Below are 20,859 nucleotides of genomic sequence, written 5' to 3' on the forward strand. Positions count from 1 at the left end.
ACAAAAAAAAAAAAAAAAAAAAAAAAAAAAAAGACACAAAAACTAAGGGGAGTCATTCTCAGAGGGAGAATAATAGAGAGGCTTTTTAAAGAAAGCTGTAAAACTATAGTCCAAGATCAGATTGGTCCTCCCATCCTTCCCCCACACCATCGCTGGGCATATAGAGGCCCCCGTCTAAGGACCTCACTTAAAGTTGAACCACAGAACCAGCACAAGGTCTATACTAAGGTATTACAGAGGAGTTAGAAAATATAAGAAACAAAAATTAATTTTCATGACTTGCTAAAGGAAAAAACAACCTTAGCTTGATAAATGCAAGGCCTCCAGGATCCTTCTTTAGTATATGAAAATATACTAAATATGAGCCTTTTTAGTATATGAAAATCCTTTTGGAACTTCCCCTTGCCTTTAACTCCCTGAACTCCCAAGTGTATAATCAGTCACCCCTCACAATCCCAGTGCAGCTCTTTCTGCTCACTGGCCCTGTCCCCGTGCTTTAATAAAACCACCTTGTTGTGTGGGAAAAATGAAAACTAAACTAAACTAAACATTAGAAGAGTATTTAAAAAAAAAAGAAATTGTCAATGAAAATAAATTCCTAATAAAGTTAACATGGATTATGGGAGGATAAAGAGCTCAAAGAAGACAAAGAAACCAAAGAAGAGGTGACAAATGGAAGCCCTAAAAAAATGAAATAAAATCACTACCGAAATGAAAACCACATGAAAACACCTAAAATTAGAAGGCAATTTTATTTTTTATTTTTTTATGGTAAATGAATTCATATTTACTTTATTTTTTAAGTACCTAATTTGTTTATTTAAATTCAAGTTATTTAACATACAGTATAGAATTGGTTTCAGGAGTAGAACCCTGTGATTCATCACTTACACATGACACCCAGTGCTCATCCCAAAAAGTGACCTCCTTAATGCCCATCACCCATTTAACCCATGCCCCCACCTACCTCTCTTCCAGCAACCCTCAGTTTGTTCTCTGTATTTAAGGGTCTCTTATGGTCTGTCTCCTTCTCTGTCTTTATCTTATTTTTCCTTCCCTTCCCCTATGTTCATCTGTTTTGTTCCTTAAATTCCACATATGAGTGAAATCATGTATTTGTATTTCTCTGATTGACTTATTTCACTTAGCATAATATACTATAGTTCCATCCATGTTGTTGCAAATGGCGAGATTTCATCCTTTTTGAAGGCAGAGTAATAAAGAAGCAGTTTTAAAAATATAGACAGAGAGGAACAGGATTAAGAAGATGAAGTGATGCACATGATTAGAGAGAAGATGATGGATCGGGAAGAAACAAATGGAGGATCCTGGTATTTATATTGGTATTGATGAAGATGATATAATAGAGGAAAAAACTTCCAATTTGTGTCACAGTGTCTATAAACTCTTATGGGAAATAAACTTGACCTTAAAATGGCATACCATAGCCAAATTTTATTTAAGTATTAAAACACTGGATCACTGGATGGACCTTACAAGAAAAGCAAGAATACAATACACTTCTGAGGCTTTCTTGAATTTAAAAACAAAACAAACAAACAAACAAAAACTGTTGAGTAGAAACAAAAAATAAAGAGCTCAAGAAATTTGCTGTGGAATGAAGAAATTTGAAATGTCTAAATGACTGAGGGGAATAGATTATATGACATAATGTAACTATTCTTAAAGGAGGCAGATTATTAAGAGGGGAAGTAGCAAAATATGCGTGTTAACTTCTACAAATCTCCAAGTAACTATTCAATATAAACCATGTGAAGTCAAGAAATTGACTTAGGTACCTATGAATTTAGAGAGCTAACCACCAAACACTTAAATATAGAGTATAAATCTAATGATAAAATGAAAAAACACACAAACAAAACCAGATCATTTAGGGGTGCCTGGGTGGTTCAGTCAGTTAAACGTCCCAGTCTTGATTTTGGCTCAGGTCGTGATCTCACAATTCATGGGATCCAGCCCTGCATCAGCCTCTGCACTATAGATGTGGAGCCTGCTTGGGATCTTCTCTCTCTCTCTCTCTCTCTCTCTCTCTCTCAAAATAAATGAGGCATGCTTGGGTGGCTCAGTCAGTTAAGCATCCAACTTCGGCTCAGGTCATGATCTCAGGGTTCATGGATTCTAGCCCCACGTCGGACTCTGTGCTGACAGCTAGCTCAAAGCTTGGAGCCTGTTTCAGATTCTGTATCTCCCTCTCTCTCTGACCCTCCCCTGTTCATGCTGTCTGTCTGTCTGTCTGTCTGTCTGTCTCTCTCAGAAATAAATAAAACATTAAATAAATAAATACATAAATAAATATTTTTTAAAAAAACAGATCTTTAGCAAAAAAACAAAAATATATTGGATTTTAAAATCCAACTCTTGGGGCGCCTGAGTGGCTCAGTTGGTTAAGCCTCTGACTTTGGCTCAGGTCATGATGTCATGGTTTGTGGGTTGGAACCCTGCGTCAGGCTCTGTGCTGACAGCTAGCTCGGAGCCTGGAGCCTGTTTCAGATTCTGTGTCTCCCTCTCTCTCTGACCCTCCCCTGCTCCTGCTATGTCTGTCTGTCTGTCTGTCTGTCTCTCTCTCTCTCAGAAATAAATAAAACATTTGAAAAAATTTTTTAAAAATCCAACTCTTTGTATAACAAAGATAAATGTAGAGGAAACAATGATGGAATTTTTTAGAAAAAGGGATAAGCAAAGGCATGCAAAGCACATGTGAATAAAAATATATCAAGCATTGTAATATTAACATATAATGGGTGAATTCAAGGGGAAAAAATCATTACACAGGGAAAGAAAGAGGTATTTAAAGTAATAAAAATACAATCCACAATGAAAATCCAATCTGCTTGAAACTTTAATTCCTAACTAACTTAGCATCAATGCACAAAAAGAAAGCATGGCATGCAAAGCAGAAATAAACAGAAAGAAGTCTTTACCCCAATCCTCTGAGACTTTGACAAATTAAGTAGACAAAAGTATAATAAGTAAAGACACAAAGAATATTTAAATATCATAATAAAGCAGACTTGATAGGTAACCACTTGAGTGACATTTTAAAAGCATAAATAAGATAGTGTAACCCTCTGGTTCAAAAATCTCCAGGAGTTTTCCAAACTCACTATCATGGCTCCATCCTGTCTCTCTGACCTAGCTTCTACCCTGTTCCTCTTCACTCACGACACACTAGTCATTTGGACCTTTGAGCCTGCTCCCCTGTGACACCTAGATTTTACACCATCAATTCTGCTCCTCTGCCAGGTTTGCTGCTCCCTCACTCACTTCTGCATCACCTGCTCAAACGTCACCCTTCAGGGAGGCCTTTGCTGAGAACCCTCACATGGTGCTCTCCCATCTCCTCAGCCATTCCACTTCTCCTTACCTGATTTATTTTTATTTTGAAGTTTATTAATTTATTTTGAGAGAGAGAGAAAGAGAATGAGCAGGAGAGGAACACAGAGAGAGGGATAGAGAATCCCAAGCACGTTGTGCGCTGTGAGTGCAGAGCCAGACCATAGGGCTGATACACAAATCATAAGATCATGACCTGAGCCAGAATCAAGAATCTGTGCTTGACTGACTGATCCACCCAGGTGCCTCCCCTGATTTACTTTTCTTTAAAGCATTTGTCAGTAATGAAAATGTACCTGTATTTATTTGCTTGATTACTTTCCATCTTTTTTACCAGAATGAAAGCTCCACAAACATAGAGATTTATTTTGTCTTATACACTCTACCATCCTTTCTGCCTAGAATGAAATCTGGCACATATAAATACTTAACTTGAAAATGAAAATATGTTTTTATAAATTATTGAGTGAATGAGTGATCCACTGAATTCTATATCACACAAAAGGAGGATGCATCTTTTTTTGGAGGGCCCATGGAACATGTCCAAAAACTGATTACATATTAAGCCAAAGAGAAAACCATCATAATTCACATAAAAATATAAATACTACAGGAAGTATTCATTGGCCATAGTACAATAAAACAAATACTTATATGATTCAAGAAAAAGAGGAAACAAAGAAAAAACTCCAACCATTTGAAACTTATATTTCACATCAAGGTTTTAGATTGTAGCCCAACTGGAAAATAACTATTGTGAATACACACACACCAGAACCTAGAAAACACAGCTACAGCAATATTTTAACAGAATAATCATATTCTAAAATATGTTATTAAAGAAGGAAAAATAAAATAAAGTAATAACTCAATTCAAAAGCTAGGAAAAATACCCAAAACTTGAAAATTAAAGGAAGAGAACAATAAAAGTGAACTAGGAAAAGAATAAATTGGGCAGGAAAATACAGTCAAGAGCTGATTCCTTCAAAAATCCAAGAAAAATAAATTTTTTAAGGAGTTAAACTGAACAAGATAAAGAATTTTACTTCATTAAGGAAATGATAGATTATTCAATTTAAGGAAATTCAGACCAAAAAAAACCCCTCAGAAACTGTTATCTACCAATCCACCATCTTTTTCATTTGGAAAAGGAAATAAAATAATTATCTACCTCATTCCTTACTACCAAATATATTTTAGATGGATCAAAGATTTAAGTGTGAAAAGAATTAAAATGTAGAAGAACTCAAATAAAATGTGACTGAATATTTTCATAAACTTACAATGAGAAACCCTTCCTAAACATCAAACCAGAAATCCTAAAGAATTTGATCTGTGTTGATATATAATTTTTTAATCCAATGTGCAAAAAATAATCATTACAAAGACAAAATGCAAAAACACTAGGAAAACTATTTTAAAGATGTATGAGAAAAATAATGAATACTTTTCTATATAAAAAATGGTCTAACAAATCAGTGAGAAATAACTAAGCAATCTGTTAGAAAATTAGGCCAAAGACATGAGCTAGAATTTCAGAAACAAGAACTTAAATGGGAAACAAATAGAGAAAGATCCCCAAACTCACTCTTTTACTAAAGATATATAAATATAGCAATGGGACACCACTATCAGACAGTTTTACAATACACAATTCCACTGAGGGAATTAACATGAAGTTCATTTTCTGCACTTTTGTTAGAGAGCAGATGCTAATACACCCTCTATAAAGGCAATTTGGAAATATCTGGTAAAATGTAACACACACATTTTCCATTTGGCCAAGAAATCCTACATGGAGGAATTTTTCCTCCAGTGATACTCACATGAATGTGCAAACATACATATAAGGAGATCAACTGTAGCACTGTTTGTTTTAGCATGCATGCACGCACCTGTGTGCACACACACAGTAGGAATGACAACCTAAATGTTTATCAATAGAGAACTGTTTAAATCATTACAGTAAAAACCCAAAATAGAATAATGTACCACTGTTGGAAAAGAAATGTCTAAATGCACTGACTTGGAAAGAAGATGACCAAGATATTCTGGTGAGTGAAATGGCAAGGTATAAAACAGTATGTATATAATCAATCAATTTGTATAATCAAAGAGATATAGGATGTATGTTATGTAATTCTTGCATATACAAAGTAAAACGATCTTACAGGAACATAAAAAAGCATATAAAAGAAAGTTAGTGGTTAACCTCTGGGGCATGGGAATGGAAGTCAGAATGAGAGATATTTACTTTCCATTTTAAACTCATCATGCACTATTTGAATTTTTTATTATGTGCATGGTTTACTTTGTTATAATTTAAAAAACTAATTTAAATAAAAATATTTTTTAATTAACCCAGATTCTGAAAGGTATGATCTCAAAAATCAAATGATGTCTTATTACCCTAATCATTTAGGTTAATTTCTTTTTCCTCCCAACGATTTTGAGATAAAAATAATTTATATTGTCAGAACAAACATAGGAAGACCATGAGAACTGTAATTAAAATGTTTTGTGAAGTGAGTGCTCAATTGGTACAAAAAATATTTCAAACATCACATTTGGCAGTAAAGGAGTTTCCATGGGGAAAAACAGCAACAACAACAATCTGGATTCAAATCCAAATTTCACTTTCAACGTTGTACATCTGGAGATGAGTCAAAACTTTAGTGGTTTTATTCTCTTTATAATATTTCCTACCTGCCAAATACTCTAGAGGCCCATGAGTCATATTTACACTTCATAAAATGCACCGAGTCCTTTGGAAGAATAAACTGATGGCTAACAGCTCCGCAAGGGACATATTAATGCTTTTCTTTTCTTTTTTTTTTTTAACCCTTTAAGAGATTCCTTCCTCCCCAGCACAACCTACTTTACCAATACAGCTACATCCTGTTTCCCTTCTTCGCACAAGTTCTAATAATGCTGTTTTTATGTAGCCAAACTCCTACTGATTCTAATCAGCCCACCCTTTAGAGTTAGTAGCATGTTACTGATAATATTTCTCAGACATTGCTTTTTTCAGTATGAAACCACTTCTTCCATCTCCTGCAAGTAATGCTAAATTAAGCCCCAGGGATGTTTCTAATAAGGCCCCATTCTTCTTTCCAAAACATCTATAACACTTGCAACGTGATAGCAATTTTCAAACAATAAAAAGTAAATACGAGGAATTCAACTCTTTCTTGGTTTGCAGATAACTTCGGTTGACTGGGAGTTATTGCAATATGGGTTCCCTCCAGGAAACAGCTTCGGTTTATAGCTAACATCCTTCTATAGTCAGGCACTGCTTTAACACCAAAAATATTCAAGAGCTCCAACTATGAAGCAGAGCAGTCTCTTCATGACTTTTAGGTAAATGTTTCATCAGAAGCTTATAGTTTTAAATTGTTGATAAGAGCTAATAAACCCAACATTTGGGTTGTTCTATCATTCTGATAGAGGTATTTGGTTCCAAACTGAAAATTTGTCCCCAACTTGATTTTCATATTTCCTTGATGACTTGTTCTGATATCCCACTGATTCCAAAGAGATGTTTCTTTATGGAACAGATGTGTATCAGTGGGAATTAGGCAGATACTATTATCAGGAATAATTTTTTTTTCCAGGAAACATCACAGCATGAATACTTCTATTCCAGACAAGTTTTCCCCACAAATGAATTTTGTAACTGCATGTAGGGGAGAAGATGGTTTCAATTGGTGAAACATGGGTAAAGGAATTATCTAGAACAAAGGGAAAATACGACCACATTCTCACCATAGCAGGCAATTTAGAGAAAAATTACTGGAAATATCAGAAACAGATACAAGAGGAAGTTTCCAAGGTGAACCTTGTGGGATTCCTACAATATGCACAAGGCTGAGGAAGGCATCTAAATTCCTTCCCTTGTGAGTTTATGACTTAGTGATAAAGGAGGTATTTTAGGAAGATCTGTCTTGTTTAAATCACAAGGCAGATTAATGGAGAATGGGCAGGAAGCCTGATGTCCCATGGCAATGTTTGGCACCAGCAATGTGAACCTGGGTGAGATAGAGGCAGTAGCAAGTTAGAGAGGAAAAGTGGAGGGAGAAGGTGAACCATACCAAAAAAAAGAGAAATGAAGCCTGGTAATGGTGTCTCCTATCCAAAGAATGCTTCGCAACTTCACAAGAGTCTTCTCCCTTACTTCCTCACAACGACCCCACATGGAATTAGAACATAAAGTGAATCATTGCCCATTATGCCAAAGAAGAATCCAAGACTCAGAAAGGCTAACAGTCATGGTACCATTGTTGAACCTACTCTTGGCATGAAGGCTGGGTAGGATATAAGCAGAGCTCTTGCTACTCTTAAAACCAAATCTTGTACTACATAAGCATACTGCCATTAAACTGCTAGAAGCATAGCAGGTGCTTAATAAATATTTGAATGGAAGTTGAATAAATGAACAAATGTTCACTTTTTTATAACTGCAGGTTTTTAAAATTTTACCTCATTTACACATCTTTCTGTCCCAATTCTCCGTGAAACTTTTGAAGGGATGGACTATGTCCTGGCTATTTTGGTATCTCCAGAAGAAACCTATGGTTCTAACCAGACTTACAGTCTTTTCTGCTCTGGCCTACATAGTAATCATTCAAAATTGGTTGGGTGCCTCCATTCATAGCCTATGAACATTAGACCATGCACATCCTCTTTTACTATTATCTCTTTTATCCTGGCATTTTGCACCCATTCAGCTGCCATCCCTCATCACACTCTATTTCTACATAAAAGTAGCCCTACATGATGTATTATTTTTATGGGTATATTTTTATACTAATAAATGAGATATGCTATATATCTCATTCTTTTTTATATCTTTACTTAACATGTTTAGAATGTATAGTTCATTGATTTTGACTAAAGTTTTTTTTTATCATATATACTTATATTTATTTACTTGTACCCATATTTGATATTTAGTGTGTTTTTCTTTGCTATTGCAAACAATACTCTGATAAATATCCTTATATGCATCTATTTGTGTACATGTGCAAGAGTTTATTATTTGAATCAGTTCCAAATAATTAAATGAAAACAGTAAACTTCACATAGAAATCTGCATTTTCACCTTATTTTGAAAAATAGAAAAATTTGGCAACTCTGCACCTTTATTTGCTTCAGACATATTGGCTAGAGCTGGATATAAGCCATGCGTTGGGTTAGCTTTCTCCAGATTGCCACAGTGCCACTACTCCATGTGGTTTCCACGATACCCCTTTACTCCTCTCTGTTATTTGCTGTATTAGTTTCCCATTGCAGCTATAACAAATTACCACAAACTTGGTGGCTTAAAACAATGTAAATTTATTATCTCACAGTTCTGGAAGTCAGAAGTACAAAACAAGTCTCACTGGATTAAAAGCAAGGTGTCAGCAGGGCTGTGTTCCTTTCTGAAGGCTGTAGGGGAAATCTATTTACTTGCCTTTCCTAGAAAGCGTCTAGAACCTTCTTGAACTCCTTGGTTAGTGGCTCCCTTCCATGTCCAAAGCCAGCAATGGCTTTGTCACACTGCATAACTTTGACACTGACTTCTGTCTCCTTTCTCCATATTTTAAGGAACCTTGTTATTACATAGGGTCCACCCAGGATAATCTCCCAATTTTAACATCAGCTGACCAGCAAGCTTAATTCCATCTTCAACCTTAATTCCTCCTTGCCATGTAACATAACATAGTCACAGGTTCCCAGGATTAGGATCTAGGCATCTTTGGAAGGGGTGGAGGAGGGATAGGGAATGGGTATATTCTGCCCATCTCACTAGACTAACCCATTCAAGGTAAATGAATTGTTAATTTCTGCCCTACAGCATCTAAATATTGGCCCACAATTATAAACATTTAATAATTGTTTCTGAAATGAATTTAATAACAATTTAGACTGCTGTTTTAGATTCGGTAATCACAAGATTATACAGTATTGAGCAATAAATTTGTTCTTTAAAATACTGATCATTTATTTATCAGTAGCCATATGGCTGTTATGAATCTCAGTCTATAGGGTATGTAGAATGAATCTCTTTTCCAATGATATTATCTTAGCAGTGGATTAACATGTTAAGCATTGAAGCAATATTGTTAAGAGACTTGCAAGAAACTGGCTAACAGTTTGTGTTGTGGTTTCTTCTGATTTCTTTTTAACCGAATTGAACTGCTTATTTAGTGATTGCTTCACTCTCACAACTGTGGAGAAAATCTCAATGAATCTTTACATGCTCAGGTGTAATGGAAACATTATTTTAACCCTGCCAGACGACCAAGGAAAAAATTGGACCAGAAAAACACTGAGGTCTCTTCAGGTTCTAATATTGCATGATTCTACAAAAACCTTGAAGAAAGATGGATATGAGGAAGGCACAATTTGGGTATTTTTCTTGCTTGAGGGTTTCCTGCTCTTGCCTGCCTAAATTGTTTTATTCTACACTTTTGACTGAGAAACAAGATTACCTGATTGAGACAGTGTCCTGCTCTTCCAGTCAGTATTGCCTCCCGTGGTAAGCACAGAACAGGAGATTACACTCAGAAGATGCAGACCCAAGATGTTGCTCAGACATGTGGCCAGCCTGGCCTTACCTCCAGCCTTGACCTCCCTAGATCATTTCTATTCTCAACATCCCCAACCCATCATTGTTTCTCAACAATTCCCCAGGTCATGTGGGATCAATCCAAACACCCATCTTCTTGGCTCCACTCCCTGGATGCTGAAACCCTCTAGAAGAAATCACTGAATCCTACGGATTTTTTTTTTAAATAAATTTTTAGTCTCCAAAGTGAGCTGAAACTAAGGTGACCTATGGTTCTGGTTTGCCTGGAACTGAAGGAATTCCTGGGATACGGAGCTTAAAGACTGGAAGTCCTTAGCCAACTGAGACAATCTAGCTACATCTTTGATAAGGCTCAACAACCCTTTTCAGGTTCCAATTCCGTTTTTCCCCCATTCCACATATTCACACCCTCCACTGTCTCACATACCCCTATGCACAAGACTCTTTAGAAGACTGAGGCAATCAAGCCACTGCATTTCAGCAGAAAATGCCCCATGGGTCATTTGGGTGCCTCAGTCAGTTAAGCGTACGATTCTTGGTTTTATCTCAGGTCATGATCTTGCAGTTCGTAGTTCAAGCCTCACATCCAGCTCTGCACTGACAATACAGAGCATGCTTGGAATTCTCTCTTTCTCCCTCTCTCTCTCTCTCTCTCTCTCTGCTCCCATTCCCTCAAAATAAATAAGTAAACATTTAAAAAAAAGGAGGAAAAGAAGAATAAATCCCCCCATATAGCAAAGGGGCATTGACCAAGATTTTCTCCTTGCCCAAATTCTTCTGAGGCTACTCTGAGCTCTTTTTCAACTATGGCCTGACTTTTGTTCTTGTATATTTATCTCCGCAAGAACCCCACTAAGTGAGTTTAGCCAGAATGCCCCATCCTTAGTATGTGAGCACCCTCAATATCTGATCAGATTCCTCATCCTCCACTATCCCCCAGGTGATGTGATCACCCTGGCCTACCTTCAGCAAAAATCCTGTTAGGCCAGTTTAGCAAGAGTCTCACCTTACTCCTCATGTTTCCTTTTAGTAATTCTCCATCCATTGACCCCCACCATGCTTCTTGGCTCTAAATTCCCACTTGCTCATGCCATATTCAAAGTTGAACCCAATCTCTCTCCTCAACAGCAAAATCCCATTGCAGTGGTCCCTAAACCTATCGAGGTAGTCTCCACTTGAATAAAGTCTTCCCTACCATCCTAATGGTAGGATGATGATGTTCTTTAACAACATCAACAGGAAAAGCCAAGATGTCTGCCTCCAAGGAGTCTGCACAAGTAAAATTGAGCTTAATGAATTCACTACAGTCTAGGAACTGGTCTTTAGCTTGCAGGAACAGGGCAAAATACATGGTTTTGTTAGCATACTAATGTAGGTTTGAGTCTGAGGGGTGGGCTCTCATTAATCAAGTTCTCACAGACTGATATTATACACCACAATGACAATTTATTCATTTAGAAGAGGCTCAACCATCAAGCAGAAACACTCATGTGATTATGCCAACACATTCTCTTCCTGTGAACAAGTGACATGAAGAACTAAATTATCAGCAGAAGGCCACTTTATTAATGTTCAATTTAAAAATATAGTTATCAGCAGAGAATCTGATCCATCAGTCTGATTGATAAATATCCTTGAATAAATAGATAAAAGTTAAATGATCAAAAAATTACTCTTATGAACATTGACCACAACAAAGGACCATAGAGAATCTTGAAAAGTGTCCTCTGGTAAGGGTAATGTGTCACCTAAAGGACCATGCAGCACACAATTCCAGACAGACATCATTCACATATTAGTATACAATCCATATGATCATTCACTGTAGTCCTGGTAGCATACTGTTTACACTATTTACCTGACTTTTTATATTTATAATATATATTAGAGGCTTCCCTGCAATGCTAAAAAATGATTTCATTCATTTTAAGGCTGCATAGCATTCCTTGCCTTATGTAGCATACTGTTTAACAGTTTTTATTTATTTTTTTTTCTAGTCTCTGAATGGTTCTTTATTTTTTTAGGAGTTTATTGTCAAGTTGGTTTCCATATAACACCCAGTGCTCATCCCCACAAGTGCCCTCCTCCATGCCCATCACCTCCCTTCCCCTCCCCCACCATCTGCCTTCAGTTTGTTCTCAGCATTCAAGAGTCTCTCCTGGTTTGCCTCCCTCCCTCGCCCCCACTATTTTTCCCCTTCTTCTCCCCCATTGTCCTCCGTTAAGTTCCTTCTAATCCTTCTATACATGCAAACATAAGTGTTTAACAGTTTTTAATTCAGAGGGGCAGGAGATTCTTAATCTAATCTCCTCTTGTCTTCTCCAAGATCTAAACCCATTAGTTGATCCTCTCTCTTAATCTTACATTACTGACACCTTCCCCATAATCTATTCACATGCTCAAGTCTTTCCTTTGATCTTTCAAGCCTTTCTCTCACTAAAATATATTTCCCATTCCTTTCACAATTAAAAACCTAGAAATAATGGTCCTCACCCAAACACTCCCCCTTCTCTACCCATTCACCACCATTCGACCAATTGTAGTCAGGATCCTGCCCTGATCATTACAGTGAGGTTATGTGGGTACAATCACCAGTGTCCTACTATTTGCCAAAAACAAGTGAATCTTAAAAACCCAACTTTCTGACATCCTTATTGACTATGCCTTATTTGGAATTCTCTCCAACATTGGCTTCAATGACACTGCTCAGTCCTGGATCTCCTTAGATCTCTTCTTCCTTTCTTAGTCTCTTGCCAGTTTCTCATCCTCTTCCAGGCAGATATAAGCCAGGATTCTGACTCTGACCCTCTATTCAACTCATTCTGTACCGTCTTTGATCTGTTTTAAGCCTCCCACATTCCTGTACATGTGATTGATCCAATATTCACATCTTTCATCAAGGCCTCTCTGAGTCAAATCTATGCTCCACTGTTTGCTAGGCACTTGCATCTGGATTCTCACACTACCTTAAACTTGACACATTTAGAATGTGTTCTCTTGTGATGCTGAGTCTGTTTTCCCTTTTTCTCTTACAAGCAGTTTCCTCAACAATAGCAAACGCATCTTTTTCTTAGGCTTGGTACTTAGCCTTTCAATCCCCAAGAATCTGCTGCAATGTCAAATAACTGCTGAACAGGACTGAAGATGAAGTTATATTGGCTTTCTCTCATGCAACTGCCAACATGTGGCCAAGAAAAAGTTTCACACATTGATACATGGCAAACTTTGGGAGTTCAAATTGCCCCATCTGGCACTTTCTCCTCTGTACTCTCATCACAGCATTTAGCCAGATAGTTACTCACCTCTTGGTCTGTCAGGTGTGAGTCAAAAATTGGTCCAACACATCATTGAAACCAATAGGGGCATTGCTGAATTACCTAAGGTGAGGTAAGGTATAGGCACACCCCATTCATTTCGCTGGAGGGCAAGTGAGGAGACTCACAGAAAAAATCTCACACCCAAAACTCCCTCTAATATTCAAATAATGACCCTCTATATTCATGATGTTATAAAATAATTTAAGACAGATGTAACTGGTTTTTAATAATCTTCTTAAAATGTGGCAACTTGTCTTATAGCTCCTATGTAATATGTTATATCTTGTGCCTTTTTACCTCAGTCAAAACTTCCATTTTATCATCCTATTATATTATCATACCTTTGACTAAAAATTCTACCCTAGTAAATCAGCCCTAGAAAAATAACCCAAAATATCAAAGAGCCATATTTTAAAAGATTTCTACCATAGCTTTACTCAAGTAGTAAAAAACTGAATATTAGTCAAATATTCAATATGATAATAGGTAAGTAAGTTAAAGAACCCCCACTCAACAGAACACACATATCCATTAATAATTTGAGTTAACACAGGAACAATCTTAAACTATATGTTAAGCTAAAAAAAATCCACAATTGAATATAAAGATGGACAATGCTGTACAGAAATTTTCTGCACAGAAAAAGTGAAATATGAAATCAGAACATTAATAGTTTTCTTTAGATGATGTGATTTTTAGTAATTTATTTTTCCTTTTCAACTCAAATTTTTATAATGAGAAAAATCAAGTGACTTTTTAAATGTAGTCATAAAACCCCATGCTTTCCAAGCTGATTCATCTCTATGGTTGGCTTGAGACTACTTCCTTTGAGCCAAAGCACCACAATGGAGTAGACTACAACTTTTAAACTCAGTCATCTTTCTTCCTCCTCTAAATAACAAAATAAACTGGCCACTAAGTGTTTTAATAGTATGCACAAATAAACCTAACATCTGGTAATGAGACACTGAGCTTTCATCTCACTATCCAGGAAGGATGTTTGAGGGATAATTGAAAAATATTAAAGACTGAATAATTAATTATCCAATATTTTTAATCATATTAGGTAGTTCTCTAAAGGTGGGAGAAGACTAAAATTTTTATTTTTTACTCCATCTATCAGTTAAGGAAGCAGAGCTCTGAAGAATAATGTCTCGAAGCTTCAGTAATTAACCTACCCATGTTTTCCACTTTGCAAAATTAGTTTACTTGCCAACTCAATCTGCCAGTATTCTCCTAACTTTTTAAATGTGAATTGTGGCAATTCTGCAAACCAATCTATTGGGCAGTCTGTCAAGAAATAACTGCTACTGTCAATTACATTTTGTCTTTCCTAATGGAGTTATTGGGGAATATTTCAGGTTTTTAACATTTTTAAATTGACATGTTTATTGATTCTTGCTCTCTTTATGTGCATTATACATAGTGTTGGCATCCCATGTCAAAATGCTAAACTTTGCAACTCGAAACTCACCGCTGCAATAGGTAACTTCCTTAGGTTATTAGCAAATGTCACTAATGCAATTGAATAGCAAGTATTAAAATGAAATGTCTGTCTTTAGACCTTCCTGAGAATCTAAAATAGTAATTATATGCATTAGTGATACTTTCTGACAATGAAGCTCTTAATTTTTTAAATCCAAAGTAGCCTTTTCTACAATTTCTTAGCAAAAATTGGAAAGAAGTTGCAATTAAACTATTGAGACCATGTTATCATCATCCATCTTCTTTCAATCCAAAACAGTGGGTGATATAAGAGGGAAAGTTCTAAAGTTCTTTAATTGGAACTAATGCTTATCGACCTCTAGCAACTTTGGCAAAGCTCAAAATAGCAGATAATAGGATGATTAATGCTTTAATCCCCTAACAAAAGGGTGTTGAGCCTGTTACTATTGCTCATTCCCTTCTCATTTTATTTAATTTTGTTTTCCTTGATTCAGAACAGTTGCTTTTAATGGAAGAATCATGTCTAGCCCAACAAAGTGCTTGCTACTTGCAGCAAGAGGAAATAAAATTCAGGAATAAGACTGAAAAAACAGGGATTCTGTTAGAATCTGAGAGGTGTTTTCCTTATTTTCATTGTGCAATGGTATTTACTGTGTATTAAATGCCCCTGTTATCTAGTAAAAAATATTTAGAATATATGACTCCTTACCTTTGAGGACTTTCTCTGCTCCTGCAGGACTTATCAGCATGAAGTGCATTTAATACATGCCTAAAATGTGCAGATAGAGAAAAGAATAAGATGTCCTTCCTTCACAAAGCTTGTAACTCCCCATTGACATATAGGACCACTTAATACACACCTATGAGAGATTAGGAAATACACAATCCAAACTAGTCCTAGCATGTGGGGTGGATTACTCATATGACAAGATTTCAGGACATCCAGGTGGCTTAATCAGTTAAACGTTTGACTACTGATTTCAGCTCAGGTCATGATCTCACAATTACTGAGATCAAGTCCCACTTGAGCTCTATGCTGATAACATGAATTCTGCTTAAAATTTTCTCCCTCTCTCTCTGCTCCTCCTCTGTGCATGGTCTCCAAATACATAAATAAATAAGCAAATAAGAAAATAAATAAACTTAAAAAAAAAGAACTTAAAGAATGAAAAATTCAGGAGGTTCTTGAATGGCCTAAGAAAGGCTTCCCAGAAAATGTTGAATAGGATCCTCTTGAAAGACAGCTTGAGACTGGATGAGTGGAAAGTTTGGATGCTAGTTCCTTGTAAGATCCATCTCCTAACTCTCTTTTGGTGTGGCTTGGTTTCTACTTGCGTGATTGTAAATTTTTTAGATAAATGAGGCCTCAAATAAGGAAAGCAAATACTGGAGAAAACCTTGTGAAGCTCAGAGTCTTAACCCTATTTCTCTTCTTACCTGATGTAGAATGTGAAAAATTGGCTTGGGTCAAAAATAAAAGTTTTGTTAGATGGTCAGTCAGTCAAGGGAAATGCTAAAGAAATGTATTTGTGACCAATTGATGGGGACAAGTGCCATATCTTAAGATTCAAGTCTTTACAAACATCTTCATAAGTCTCTATACCCAGCTCTCCAACACCATTATGAAGGCAAGCAACAGCTAGCCCTAACATTCCAGCCAGCTGTATGGCCTTATTTATATGACACGCACAACACCAAGCTAACATTTACTAGTATAGGTTATAAGACTTTTCAATAGGTTCTCAGCAGTTACAATCTACAGAGCAGTTGAAAATTCTGAACTGAATACACCATTAAAAAGTTTTAAATATACATCACCTTCTTGTATCATCACAGAAAATAATTTGAGTATGCTCTGAGGTTTTCCTTGTTATGAAATATTTAAATGTTGTCCTCAAGATTTTGGATTCTCTGGCTTAATCCGACATTTTACAAGAAAACAAGTTAATTTCTGCCTTGGAATAAACAGCACTCTTTCTGGTCAATTTTCAGTCCATTTGGTCCCTTAGATTTATATGTCTTCCCTTCCCAGTTTCTGTCTCTGCTTCCCGACCTGAACCTTGTAATAATCAGTTTTTTTCCAAGCCACTTGATTCTCTCAGAATGCCTCTAAAATTTCCCATAGATAGATAGATGGATGGATGGGTGGATGGATAGATACATAGATACAGAGATAGATGCTATAGGTAGATAGATATATAGACATACAGATATATAGATGATATGGAGATGGAGATTAGACATAGAGGTAGAGTTAGAGATAGAGATGAATATATATGTTTCTATTTATGCATGTCTTTGCTCCTCAGAAACTGCTTATGACATATTGATTGAAGAGTGAAAAAAAAGAAATATCAAGCTCAGAAAAAAAACTTTCCAAACTGGGTTTCCTCAAGGCTGAATTTTTTCATTTTGCTAAAACGAATATTTTACTATTTCTCCCTAGAATCCAAGATTCTTCTCTCATTTCCATTATGGTGGGTTATAATTCTTGTGCATTTTCTAATTCTCCATTGACAAATATTGCCCTGGGCTTCTCCATAGACTGACTTGGAATTACCTATATGGGAAGATCAAAGTCATATTCTGGAGTACAAAAGTTACTTCTACATCATTAAAAATCTAATAAATAAAAACTAAAAAGGAATGCCAAAAGCTTGTCAATGCAATTAGACCCTTAAACAACTCCCATAATAGTGAATAGTTTGAAAGTATTTTAACTTGTTATTCCTCTTCAGCTCTTCACAACAACTTTGAGGCAAAAATAAGACTCACAGTAGAATGTCCCCAAGTTGTATGTTTTCCTCTTCAGCCAGATCTGGAGTGGTCAGGATCTTTGCCCCCCTGCTGCCACCACCATACCCTTCTACTTGATGCCAGAGCCAAGGCCACAGATGGCCACAGAAAAGTTGCTGAAGGAATGCAAATGTCTTTAATTACATGGACAGCCTATGGTGCTATCGGTGGCCAGCTGGGCTCAGAGCCCCAGTTTCAAGGCCAAGTTAAGCAAAACTGTGCAAGCATATGGAGATGTGACATTACTGCTCCTCTCTCTCTAAGCCTGAGACGGGTATGGGTATGGGGTGCCCATGTGATATGCCAAATCATGGCACAGATAATGCGATAAAATTATCTTTTGATTTGCTCTTTTTTATATCTCATTGGTAAAGGAATGTTGTGAGGGAGGCATTTGGGATTTGTAAAGATAAGCACACTAGAATTAGGAGCTTACAGTGCACACATACTCAGGAGAGGTCCCAGTGTGGAGCAGGGTGAGAGAAACTCAGTGACTTACCCAAGGTCACACAAGCATCAGAAAACAATAATAAATAATAATATACAATAACAATTAATAAAAACCTCTCTTCTCCTAGGATTCATTTCTCAACATTTAGAAGCCCTCTGAGGTTGACAAAGCATTTCATCAAGAGCAGAGCAACATGATTTAATTTCTATAATTAATAATATGCACAGCACTTTGAAATTATAAGATTTCATCACCATTGAACTACTTTTTACTAAGAACATCTCCAAAAGGTGATAGCTTGGTAGCTTCATCCTCACTCTTCAGATGAGGCCAACTAACACACTTAGGCTTATAAATTAATGAATAAGAAAGTACTAGCAAGAAGATCAATCTGAAGGAAAATATAAAATTAATACAGAATAAAGAGAGGTCTATATGAATTAGAATGCATTTCAAAAGTTTTCCTGATTTTAAAAGTTCCCTGTCTTTGTGGAGGTGTCATTACTTAAGTCAAAGCCAAAGGCCTTGATGATCTCTGAGGGGGAGGAGAAGTAATATATAAATCACAGAGCAGTGTTCTCCAACACAAAATCCTCTTTAATTACAGAGAAGGTGAAACATTCTGTCTTTCTCTATTTTTTTCATTTGAATAAAAATTAAATCCCACTGAATTGTTCTCTTTCTCCATTATGTTTATATTCATGTGTCACTTCAATGACTGGAAGCACACTAATGCTTTTCTCCCAATCTGATCCTGGATGGGTGACTAGTTTGCTTTTGAAAGAAGAAAGTTCAAAATATAAATAATATATTCTTGTTGATTACAGCTTTTAAGCAGGTAACACCTAACATGAAAACATTGCTTTCAGAGTCACTCAAATAATGCTTTTTACATAACAGGCACCAGAATATTATCAAGTCTTTTATTATGTGAATGTTCTGGTTAAAAAACAGAAGAATGTCAATGGTGGTAAGTGACACAATTAACCTATTGAAAAATCTTCCACTAGAAGTGGTAAAATAGCCACTGCTCAGTCAGTAAAATGAGAGTATATAAAACACAGTAAACAAGCAGAGGAGGGGGGAAAAAGTTCTACTCTGTCAGGAATGGATGCAATGACCTTAAAAGTTCTCTTTTCCTTTTATGAGGTTTCAGGATTCTGTCTCCTTTCCTTGTACCTTGAAAAAAAAATGACCTTTTTGTTGTCAGTCGTTCTGTAATGTAATTGCTAGTCATTAAAGTCATTTGGCTCACAACTAAGACAAGGCAATCAGCCTTATGGTTTTGTGCAGTTTAGGAACGGGACTTACAGGCCTATCCCAGGATGGGAGGCAGAGGCCTTCCAGAAATCATTTATGAGTGGAGCCTTATATAATTTCAACCCTTTTCTAAGTGTCATTATAAAAGGTCAGCAGCACAAATGCCCCTGAGGTGCTGAGGAGGAGAAAAGAATAAGCAGCTCTCTCTACTTCACTCCCTCTACTATAAACCAACCTATACCCCTGCAAAAGGGTCATTCCATCACCATCAGTTTGGACAAATTAAGCCTGCTCAAAAGTCACTGTGACTTCTATTGCCTGCATCATGATATGCAAGGCTTGGATATAAATATCCACCATGACTTAATCCTACTCTTATAACTATTTTTCTTATGTATTTACTCTTCTGTATATTTACTGCTCCTTGCTTTTTAAGCTTTTCCATGTCTTGGCCCAATGTGTTCCACCTGCCTAAGATGGTCTCTTCCTGTCTGCTACACTTTTTTCATGACCCAGCTCAAGTAATAACCCTACAAAGTCACCCCAATGATCCCATTTCCTAGTCACCTCACTTCTAAATATTTTTGTCCTTGCTATTCATTGGCCATTCAGTATATGCTGCCCTGTTATATACCATGGTGATCACTTTAGTATAACTTTATTGGGGGCAAGGACTATGTGTTAGGCAATATATCTCCTGTATTCACCATGGAACCCAGAACATGGGAATAATAACACTATATTTGTAGAGCACTTTGAAACACACAAAGCAGGAGCTGTCAAGATTGCCAAACTCCAACAATAGCATCACTGCACTCCACTGTCCCAGCCTCACCATGAGAGTCTTCTAAGCCATTGCTCCCCTGTTCTCACCTTTAACTCTTTATCTGCATTTTATACATGGAGTCACTGAGACTCAGAAAGTTGATTATCCCATATTTATGGGTATGTGAGAACCTGAAGGCCAGTCCTGATCTTCTAACTCCAAATCCAATGATCTTTCTACTTTACCACACAACCTCCATAATAAGCATTCAAAACATTTTTTGTGGATTTGGATCTTGGCTATAAAGACTAAGTTACTCCAATAACTTGGTAGAGGAGCAAAGGCATGTGTGTTTGTGTGTGTGTGTGTGTGTGTGTGTTGCATCAAATACTGAGTGCAATGGATTAAAAAAAGTAGTAGTAAAGATAGTAAATAAACAAATGAACAAATAATAGTTATGATACCCAGGAGCTTCCAGGTTCTAAGCCTGCCACTAACTAGCTATATGTTCTTGATCAAGTCATCTTTCTTTTTTTTTAAGCCTATTTATTTTGAAAGAGAGAGAGAGAAAGAGAAGACTGAGCACACAAGTGGGGAAAGAACAGTTGGGGGGAGAGAGAGAGAGAGAGAGAGAGATTGAATCCCAAGCAGGCTCCACACTATAAGCCCAGGGCCTGATGTGGGGCTCAAACCCACAAACTGTGAGATCATGACCCAAGCCAAGATCAAGAGTCAGACGCTTAAATAACTGAGCCAACTAGGTGCCCCAGTTAAGTCTTCTTTCTACGCCTGAGTCCATTTATGTGTAATGTGTACACTTGAACAAGATAATTTTCAAAGTGTCTTCTGGCCCTAACATTCTGTGATTCCGTGTTCAGCTCCAGAAGGAGGTTCT

General features: G+C 36.6%; 1 protein-coding gene across 13 annotated transcripts in view; it reads right to left on the bottom strand.

Moving 5' to 3' along the window:
- Positions 1-20,859, bottom strand: part of ZPLD1 (zona pellucida like domain containing 1) — a 335,829-nt gene that overhangs the window by 208,122 nt on the left and 106,848 nt on the right. For 12 of the 13 annotated variants that reach the window (XM_077774866.1, XM_077774861.1, XM_077774867.1 and 9 more), the window contains one exon: positions 15,401-15,460. The exons of the other annotated variant lie outside the window; for it this stretch is intronic. The gene's annotated coding sequence lies outside the window, so the exon portion shown is untranslated. The remainder of the gene's footprint in view (positions 1-15,400; positions 15,461-20,859) is intronic. 13 annotated transcript variants of the gene reach the window in all.

This window comes from Crocuta crocuta, unplaced genomic scaffold (assembly GCF_008692635.1).
Source record: "Crocuta crocuta isolate KB4526 unplaced genomic scaffold, BGI_CrCroc_1.0 scaffold6, whole genome shotgun sequence".
NCBI lineage: Eukaryota > Metazoa > Chordata > Mammalia > Carnivora > Hyaenidae > Crocuta > Crocuta crocuta.